Raw genomic sequence first — 10,390 nt, 5'->3', positions numbered from 1 at the left:
ATGTTCTTTTTGCAATGTCGATGTCGACTACTGAAAGAATTCATTTACCGTATTTTACGGACAATTAAACGCACTTTTTTTCTTCGAAAAATTGACTAGAAAATTCAGGTGTGTGTTATACTCGAAATTAATACAAAAATGTGCAGTGTTTGATTTAAATTCCCGTCAGTCTTAAAAATGAACATTTATTCGATGCCGCGGAAAACCCATCTCTATCTGGCAACATTGGATTCAACTGCCAGCCGCAGCGCACTGATGCGATGAACATGGGTTTCGAAGATTCTAAGCTTGCTATCATTGTCTCCCTACCACGGAGTAGAAAATACAGATCGTAACCTCTGTGAAACGATATTAAGAAAACAAAAAAAAAAAGCTTAGAAACTAAGATGCGTCTTATAGTCCTTAAAATACGGTACTTAGTGCTTTCAAAACACCTTGTAGCAGTTTCTTCCTGTGTGGTTCAAACAACTTTATGCCATCATTTTCCATATTAGAAAAACTAGCTTTTAGTTCTTTTTGATGAAATTTCTGTTCATATTCTCCTAAAGAAACACTCAGTTGCTGAAAATCATGCTCAGCCTTTTCAACACATGATTTAACTTCACTTAATAGAAGGTGTGTCTTCTAAGATACCAATGAGAATGTTTTGAACACTGAGAAGAAATCCATCAGAAAATAAAGAGTTCACATGAACATGTAACATTTCTGCTTCTTTAAGAGTCCTTTAGCCTTGTCACTATCTTTTTCTTCAGAAGTAACAATACTTTCAAAATGTGCGAATAAACATAGTCAATTTGTAATGTCTGCTTTTATTGTCCCAAGTTTGCTTGCCACCCATCTAACAACATGATGTTTCTTTAGTTTAACCATAGTTTAAGACACAGCAATTAGAATTCTAACATAAGAATAAAGGTTAATAATAATTAGCGTTAGTTGCAGAAGACCAGGTTATATTGGCACATCCGTAGATCCATATTTCATGTAACGAAGGTACTGGTAAATGGTGTTAAGCTTAACATAAGCTAAATATCCACAGGTCTTAGTTGGCTAACTGTTAGTTTTCTTCCGATTTGATTAATGAACTTATTAATCCAAAATGTAATTAACTGAAAAATTAATAAATTGTTTCTTAATATGGATAGAGTATATATTTTACAAATGAATAACGAAAAATATTTATTTACATACACATATTCTGAAGATATTTTCTAACATGATGTTCGATGCTGTAAGTGTAAATGTAGTCATTACTGACACAAAAAGAAAATCCATCTAAAAGTCCGTTAACTAATTATTTTTTCATGAATATGTTGATCATTTTCCTCAATTTTGTTGCGCGGAAAATTAAATGAAAAGCTGACAGAATTCAAAGAAAACCGGGAGATGTTTATTGTCAGAGTCTGCAAATGTTGAAAAGAACTCTAAAATAATGGTGATATTTGAGAACTAAGTTTAAATTATTGAGAACACCAGCAGCTAGACTATTTCTCCAATCAAGATAAGTCCAATGACCAAAACATGCTACATACTAAAAATTCAATAGAAAACTTTAAAAAAATGTGGTTACTATAATTGTATATCTTACGAGATGAAGGAATTTTTTTTTTTTTAAAAAAAGAAAGATCACTAAAATCCTTAATGAATGGAAAACCAAATACTACATAGATAACGAAAATAACTAAAATAGCAATAATAATAACACATAAAAGTAAATTAGAGAACGTTAACAATTCCAAGCTCGTGAATAAAGGTGAAAATATGGTCACTAAGGGATATATTAACTTGTAAAATCTGATTAAGAGTTTTAGAAAGTCATAAACGTTCTCTAAAGACTCTGCCTGTTTTTATTATATACAAGGGCTAATCAAAAGATAATGTAATAATATACATATGTTGTATAAAATTAAGGTACGGCCCAGGATTCTTTCTCAAATTATAAACAATTTAAGAATTCCTCTAGTTCGAGAGCCAGATACGACGATAGTGTTGTATGTCTTACCTATTAATTGGGACATTTTTATAAGCACTAACTTCATATAAAACAGAAGAAGAAATGGATATATAATAAGAACTAACAAAAAGTAGAATATAAAATAATATCGTTACTTATGTAACGATACTGTTATTAAGTACCTGTTTATTTATGACTAGTAAAGATATAACTAAAAATTACGCCATTATAATATGAATGTGTATTGAAATATTGTATCCTCGTCGCCAAAAGTGCCTTTACATCGCCGTGACGAGTATGTGACCAGTACTCTATGGAAGGGGCGGTCGCATAAGAAACTGTGATTAATTTTGAAGAGTTTTTACTTTGACTAGGGAAATAACGTAGGTATAGGGAGTAAAGGCATAGATTTAAAGTATTAGCGCACTGTCATCTGTGAAATGATTCGTATTCTCAGTTTTTCAAATCATTATCTTATATGTTAATTTAATAACTTCTAACAACTGCTACTGCCGCTTTTCAGGAATTTACTACGACATGTTCGCGGGTAAATTATTTCATTCGCCTCACTGTAATTATTTAGCCATCAGGATCCTGCCGCCTATAGTCGGACAATTTGTCCATGCCGACCAGATGCCGCGGTCGGATTGCCGGCGCCGGACACCGGCGTCTTTCCGCTCGATTTTCGACCGCGACGAGCAAAAAGAGATTCGTTTACCAAAAGAAAACTAAGAGAGTTAGAAGGTAATTTGTTGCTTTAAAATACGAATTAGGGCTTATATTTCCCTAGTAAAAAGCTTTCTCGAAACAGTCGGCAGACAGTCGGACGACGACTGCAAAAAGAGACTGCTGGGAATTTCTTGAAAAACGACGTCGGCGAAAGATTCAATAACGCGTACCAGCGGCACAGAGTCGAATTTTGGAAAATGAATAGAGCCTGTATCTTCTTTAATGATGAAGTAAAAATTGAAACTGTCCGAAGGTTTTTCTTGTGGGTGGGCACTAATTCCATAAAACATGTCTTGTGAAAACGGAGTCGGTAGAAAGTCGGCATACAGCGGACGGAACGACAGCGACAAATTATAGTTGTATAGACGTCGAAACGTTAACGGCATGCCGACCATAAAAAAAGGTAAATGCATTGAAAGAAATGTAGTAAAGGGACTGCATGTAAAGGGTATATGAGAAGTAAATACTTAAAATAAAATACAAGTACGAGAGGATCCTTGACAAACATTTTGGAAGGAGACGGCAAACAGCGGACGGCGACCGCGGCAAATGTTGTCGGAAAGACGCCGAAACGTTGACGGCGTGCCGACAAGTAAAGGAGCCGAAAGAAGGTCGGCAAACAGTGGATGGACCGACCTTGAAAAGATGCTCGGACAGGCGCCGAGCCGCCAGTGCCGCTGAAGAGCCTGATTGCAGAAATCGTAGTCTGGTTGCGCTGCTTGTATGTTCGGTTCGCGTTCTTCATTTGTCACATGGTGATGCAGTGTGGGTTGAGTGTTCAAACAAAGTTCGTTAAGGTTGAATTTACAAGTGGGAAAAATGTTTATAAATATAAATATATTCGTTTAAAGTATATATCATGCTGCATCAGTTCCCGAAGTAGCAGGACGCCCATAGTTTTATGGATTATTCATTGAGTATGAAGTGAGAGAGCAATATACATTTGGTGAGTTAATTTAATATTATGCATATACATTTCAAATTGTCATAAATTTTATATGTTGTGTTACATATGTTAATTGGTAGATTCGGTTATAGTATGTTCCCGCGCAATGGCGTCTGTGGCTTGTAAAATTTGGAGGGAAGGTATCAGAGAAAGTGATTTAAATGGTACTACCTAGCCCAACCTGTGTATTAACTTCGATTCTATTTGTTACCTTTCTGCTTACCTTGACGGACCCCCTAAGGTATATCAAGAACTCGATTACAATTGTAGGATCCGCGCTGGTTCAGTGGTAGAATGTTCACCTCTGGTGCTTGGAGTCCCGGATTCGATCCCAGCCATCGCCATGTGAACTTTGTGGTGGGCAAACAGCGTCTTCGTGGGTTTCGTCGGGGTTCTCCCGTTTATTTACACTTTCTTCATTCCACCATTTCATTCATTACTCATCATCACCGTCTTCTTTAGCCTAACCGGCATAACCGTGGAACAAAAAACTTAAGGATTTCACTTAATTTTTTATTTAAAAAAACGAAGGACAGTTAAGAAACTGTAGTACACGGTTTTCTTCTTGAAATTGCAAAAGTTTACATGCCTTAGTTTGTAAGGTAAGTGGCTGTATGATATGTATGATTATATGATTATCAAAGCCCACAAGTTTTCACTAACCTCGCTTACGCGTATACCCACCGTCGCTGACGCACTTGTTCCCTTCGAACACCCCCCCGCGCGGGCCCACCGCACCAGTGTTGCCCTGCTAGACTCAGTTATATAGAATTCGTGCTTTTTAGTGGCCAACTAGCATCAGAGGCGGATCCAGGGGTAGCGATCGGGGCGATTGTCACCCTTCCAAATGAGGAAAGTTTATTTTATATATAAATAAAACCCATTCCAGAGTTTGGAGTACTCAAAAGTAGCTCTAAGTAGTAGTATTACAACCTCCCTCCCTCCCCCAGAAATCCGTCCTGGATCCGCCCCTGACTAGCACAGGTTGGTTTGTGTTTTTTGCACTGTAGTTTTTATGCCCCTAACCTAGTGTAAAGTAATCGAACGTAACTTAATCTAATCCAACCAAATATAACCGATCGGAGTACGTTTTGGTACATTTTTTTTTTCGATTTTCAAATTGGTTCTGCGATACAACAGGAAATCCCTAAATTTAGGTTAGGTTAGATTGGATAATTTTTAGATTAAGTGCTCTGACGTACTGCTAGACGTTACAGCTTGATTTTGTCTTTTGTGAATAGTTGTTGCATAATAGAGTGAGAAAGTGACCCGCAACCTTTTCTTATGGCAAAAATACTTAATAAAGCGAGGTGGTATACAGGCTGCACTCTTATAATACAATCAAAGGAATGCTATTTCCAAACAGAAATCCTACTCCACGGAAAAACGTCAGCGCGGTGAGTGATACACTGAGAAAATTAATCGGTAACCAACTGGAGGTTAAAGGATAAGTTGGGTGCTAGAAGCAGTTAATAATTTTATCTATGTCAGGTGTGATATTTTCATGTCGTCCTGTGGAAATATTTTAGAAGCAATAAGAAGGAAATTGGTGAAATAATTAAAATTTTTCATCAATTATTCCGGGTGGTGCGCCGAAAATAGACCTCAACGAACACAAGTTCGGATTTGTACATGTTTTAAGCCTAAATAACAAAAAGGAAGATAATTATCTTAGAGAAGCGTGGACAATTTCTGATAATGCTTGTGCCATGAAAAGGTTTGTGTTCCTTTAGTATTCTCTAGTATTTAGTGTCTCTTTAGTAACCTAATAAGATCCACTAGATTATATACTGCAGGACTTATTTCACATGTGAGCAAAAACTTCCAATTAAAAAAAAAACAAATGCAGAAGAAATGAGGTATTTGTTAAACGCTCTTGTGTACAGGTTTACTTGTGGCGCAATACTAAAAAAAAAATTGAAAAATTATAATTCTTTCACCAGTTTCTTTTTTATTGTTCCCTAGAATACGTATAATAGGCGAAAGGTCACAAAACAGCAGCTGCTTTTCTCTGTTCGTACCCTGCAATTAATTGTATAGCCTAAAGATGCCTAAAAACCTAAGAAGTGCTATAAAAATGCTTTACAGGAGAACATTATGCAAATTATTTAAATCAGTGGTACAATATACCTTCAATATTCTTCGCGCGTTTAGCAATATTTATTTACATGGCTGTATTTGCCAAAATTACGTTCGTCAGTTTAATCTGATGAAAAGCTGCTTTTTCACCCTGTGTCGTGTGTAATTGTCAGGACCAGAGTTACATTTTTCTAAGACCTGGACCAAAGCACAATTCTGTGTCCCTAGCCTCTGAAAAAGATTATAATTTTTGTTAACTTATCTAATGTGTTGCTGGAGAAAAGGTCAGCTATCTTCCCTGTGTTTGTTAATGTAAAACACTCAAAGCCCTTTTTTTTTTTTTTTTTTTTTTGGATACGGAGAGTATCCGAGTTTCCAGCAATTTCAATGGAAAAAGTAGCAACGCAAATTTCACTTGCTATCAAGTCGAACAGGGTGGTGTAATAACTTCCTCCAAACTGTTACATGCAACAGCGTTCTGTTTATTCATTAATTACAGGATTCCCAGCCAATGTCAGAATTTTTTGTTTTTCACTTTTCGAATAAGCTGATATTGATAGCAGAAATGGAACGGAGTTAAAATATGGGACACTCGAGGCTAAAAAACGGGACTGTCCCGACGTATAGCAGGCTTAAGCGTAAAATAAATAGTTTTATTGTTGAAGTATTCATTTCCGATCCTTTTGAGTTTAATTCGGAAATTTCCCGAGCACTTCTTTCACGGCATGTACATCAAAACTTCCGCTAGTACGAAAATTTGAACTCAGCACTTGAAATAGTAATCGTTACATAGTCTTCGGAGCCCCAAGCATTAAGCTTCTTAAGTTTGACAAGAATTTTTACGCTATTGCTGGTGTTGATTCTACAGAATGCTTATTTTAAGAGTAGAAACAAATGACTGAACTAAACTGTTATTGATCAACCAAATTTTAGTTGAAAAATCTTGTGTTTTACATCAAAGGTAAGAAATAATACCAATAGTTTTACTAATGTATTTACATATGTACTATTAGTACCGGCACCTATGACCTTAAACCCGTCAAACGTATGAGTGATAACGTCCCTCGGTGTCGCCGAGTCGACGAGCACACTATTCACGGAAAATATTTTCTAAAGTACAAAATTGCTTATTTTACTTCAAAAGGCTATAAGCATAATCCATACATTAATTTGTTCTATAACTATCTCAAGCTAAGGTAAGTTTTTTTAAATTCATTTAGTGCATTCAGAGCTTTATAAAGGTCTTATGTTGAATGTTGTTGTATACCTTAACGTAAAAGGATATAATTCGCCCAAGGAAAGTCTAAAATTTGATAAAAATCACTTACAATGTGATCACCTTAGTTGTACCAATAATATACTAACAAATAGGTCAAAAACCCAGGTGGGTTTTAAAGTGGGTTTTTTCAGGTGGGTCCAACCCGAAAAAACCCACCGGGTTTTTTCGGGCTGGGCCCACTTAGGCAAACTCTGTCATGAACTTGGAAATTTTAAGCGTTCAACTTCTTAATTTTTGATCTTTATTAACGGATTTCCATCCAGGTAGTAATTCAGCAACAAAAACGACTTTATTCTCCATACATCTGATCCATTATTTAATCGTGGAAAAGGGAGACTCAAAACAGGAGCGTAGTCAAGCAAAATTCGTTTTGTAGCAGTTACAGCGGTGATGTCTGTTCTTGAGTTGTGATTTTGTGCAGATAGTTGCACATTGACTGATACTTGCAGTAAAGTTTTCTTTCTTGTTTAAGAATAGTGACAGTGACAGTGATTTATCATACAGTATTAATGGTGTTTCAGTGGAAAGTACAACGTTTTAATTGCTTCTTATTATAATAAGATAAATGAAGGCAAGCAGTTTCTTAACTTTGATGTGAAGTTAAATGTTACGTAATTCACAATCTCGTCTTTAGCTCCGAATTTATGACTTTAATCTGAAGAGTTGCCTTTCATAACGATTAATGAGTAATCTAAAATACTACTAGAACTATACTTTGTTCAAATATGCTTCAATTTATTCGGTTTAGCTTCAATAAACTTATTACAAGTACCTATTTAACTGGAAACTTATGACTATTTCAATTCGAACAAAGACTGAAACATAAAAATAAAAATTATAAATAAAACTTCGTTTAAATTTAAGCATATGTAATAATAAAATAATTTGTTTGCTGTATATTAAATATGTTCTTTTAATAACGTAATACGGTTTATGTATTATGTCTTATTCTTTAAATGTTGGAGTCTCTGCTGCCGAGTTATAGTTTTGTGACTTTTTTTTATAGCGTTTCTCAAAGTTATGTTCATTCGATTGAATTCTTATTACAGATGGTTTGTGTTTTAGATATGTTACTCAAATTGACTCCTAGGAGAACATAAAATGTATTTGTTTTGAAACTTTTATCATTTTTGCCCACCTGATCGATTTTACCTGTAGTTTATTTAAGTATATGTGCATTTTATTTGTTCCACTAACAAGGTTTTATTTTGATATGTAATATTTTGTATTCAGCCGAATACAAAATTCTCAATTACCAATACAATAGTGCCGCAAAACCCTGACGCGTATCGAAGTTCTATTTCAAAGTAATATAATGCTATCTTCACTAAATATAATATTCTATTTTAATACATCTTTTTGTCTGGTGAGGGACTTAGGGATTTATTGTTTAACTTGCAGCTTCAAGGTAATGTTTCAAAGATTTCTCAAGAAACTCCGATTCCTACCATTGAATATATGGCAGGATTTCTTTTCTTTTCTGATTCTCGCTTGGGGTGGCGACCGTACTGTTGTAATAAAGATTAAATAAAAGTTAACTGTTCCGACGTAATTGAATTCTTCATCAGTGATTATAGTTTTGATTACTCTTACAGGTTTTCTTGTACATTTTTAAATGTTGATTTGTATCAAAGTAACTTATCAGTCTATTCGGTTCTCCGTGTTCTTCGCGTATCACTGTCATAGTAAAGCTGCTTTGTAAACATTTTGTAACATCCATTAAAATTAGATACTATAAATAGCTAATATGTTTATTAGAGTATTTAGAAGCAAATGACTGTTTCCATTTTAAGAATGAAATATCTAGTTTAACGTCTCACGATCACGCACTGAGACTAATATAGACCAGAAAAAATTGTGATCTTCCCTTCATTTATTCTCTTAAAGAATTCCTTTAGAATAAAGGATCTTTGCAAAGTATTATGTTAAAACATTTCGTTTTTGATGTAAATGACTTCATTAACCTTTTTTTTCTCTATATAATGGATATGCACTACGAGTATACTGTACATGTGGCTGTTTCACTTACGATATAAATTATTTCCTTACATTTTTCTGTTTCATTCTATACAATTAATGTATAAATCATATAGAAACGAATTAAATGAACAATTAGTTACCTACTTAATTGTTATTTTAACTTAATATGATTTCCACTTTTAAAGTGTATTTAAATAAATATTTAAGGCATAGAGTGAGAACTGATAGCTTAGTCGTTAGAACTTGTGTTTGGTGCATTTCAGTGTTTGGTTTCTACGAATATAGTAATGGGTGTAAGTAGGGGTAAAAGTGTGGAGAATGCGGGTGGACGCCGTCCCCTCGCTTCCAGGATATATCCGTGGCGTCCCCTCACTTTCTAACTTAATTACAATGTGCAAAGATAGGAACGGGTAAATTCATGCGTCTCCCTACCTTTTCACTTTTACCCCTGGGTGCAAGTAAAGCTGTACCCTGGCCAAGGGTGCCGATTTCTCTGTAAATTTGGGGGAGGGGGCATCTACATGCAAAAGGCATACATAGGGATTTAAAGACAAATTGTATTCAAATTATACCAAATATGGTATATTCATAAATACAATGCGAGGAAGCCCACATGAGCTTTGGGGGGGGGGGGCTAGGTCCTCCAGGATCGGCGCCCTTGACCCTGGTTTCAACAATACATACATGATGCATTAGTATCGGGGATTTTAAATTATTGCCCCACACTTTCGACCATAGCCGGACAAGCAGACAAGTGATCGCTCCGGCCACTTTTTTTTTTTTATTATTATTACCAAAGTTACAACAAATGCAGAGACATTTTTGTTTTCGGTGTAGTATAAGAAAATGAATGCATTCAGAGACGCAGGCGTGGAATTGCTAGCGAAAAATGTTTAACATTGTGGCCAGTATTTGAAGCTTGATTCATACACATAATCCCTAACGGCTGAGTTATACGGATAACATATTTTGCAGTATTATTATATTTTAATTAGTTTATTTGACTCTGTGAATATTTTTTCGAATTAATTTTATATTCACCATCTATTTGCAGTAAATTGAACAGAATATCAAAAACTCTGCAGTATGGAAATGGAAAGTAGAATTCACATTAAGGGCGGTGGGATACTGTCATGACTCTTTATAACATTGTTCTGCTTTTATTTCAATTGTTTCATATTGATCACAATGTGTAAAAACTCACGGAGCTCCTGTTCTAATGTGTTTTACAGGACTATAAAAGCTTTATATTTTACAGGACTATGAAGTGCTTTATATTTTTCAGGGTTAAAATTTTGTATTGATTTTAAGGTTAAGATTTTATGTCGAACCCAGAAATGTGTCCCAGTATAAACCGTTGAACCACTCAAGTTTGACGTGAAACAAATCCATTCCACAAAGATAAATTCTTTCCCTTTTATAAAAC

This window comes from Thermobia domestica, chromosome 2, assembly GCF_964235325.1.
Source record: "Thermobia domestica chromosome 2, izTheDome1.hap1.1, whole genome shotgun sequence".
In the NCBI taxonomy this organism is placed as follows: Eukaryota; Metazoa; Arthropoda; class Insecta; order Zygentoma; family Lepismatidae; genus Thermobia; species Thermobia domestica.
This window is presented reverse-complemented; position numbering follows the sequence as displayed.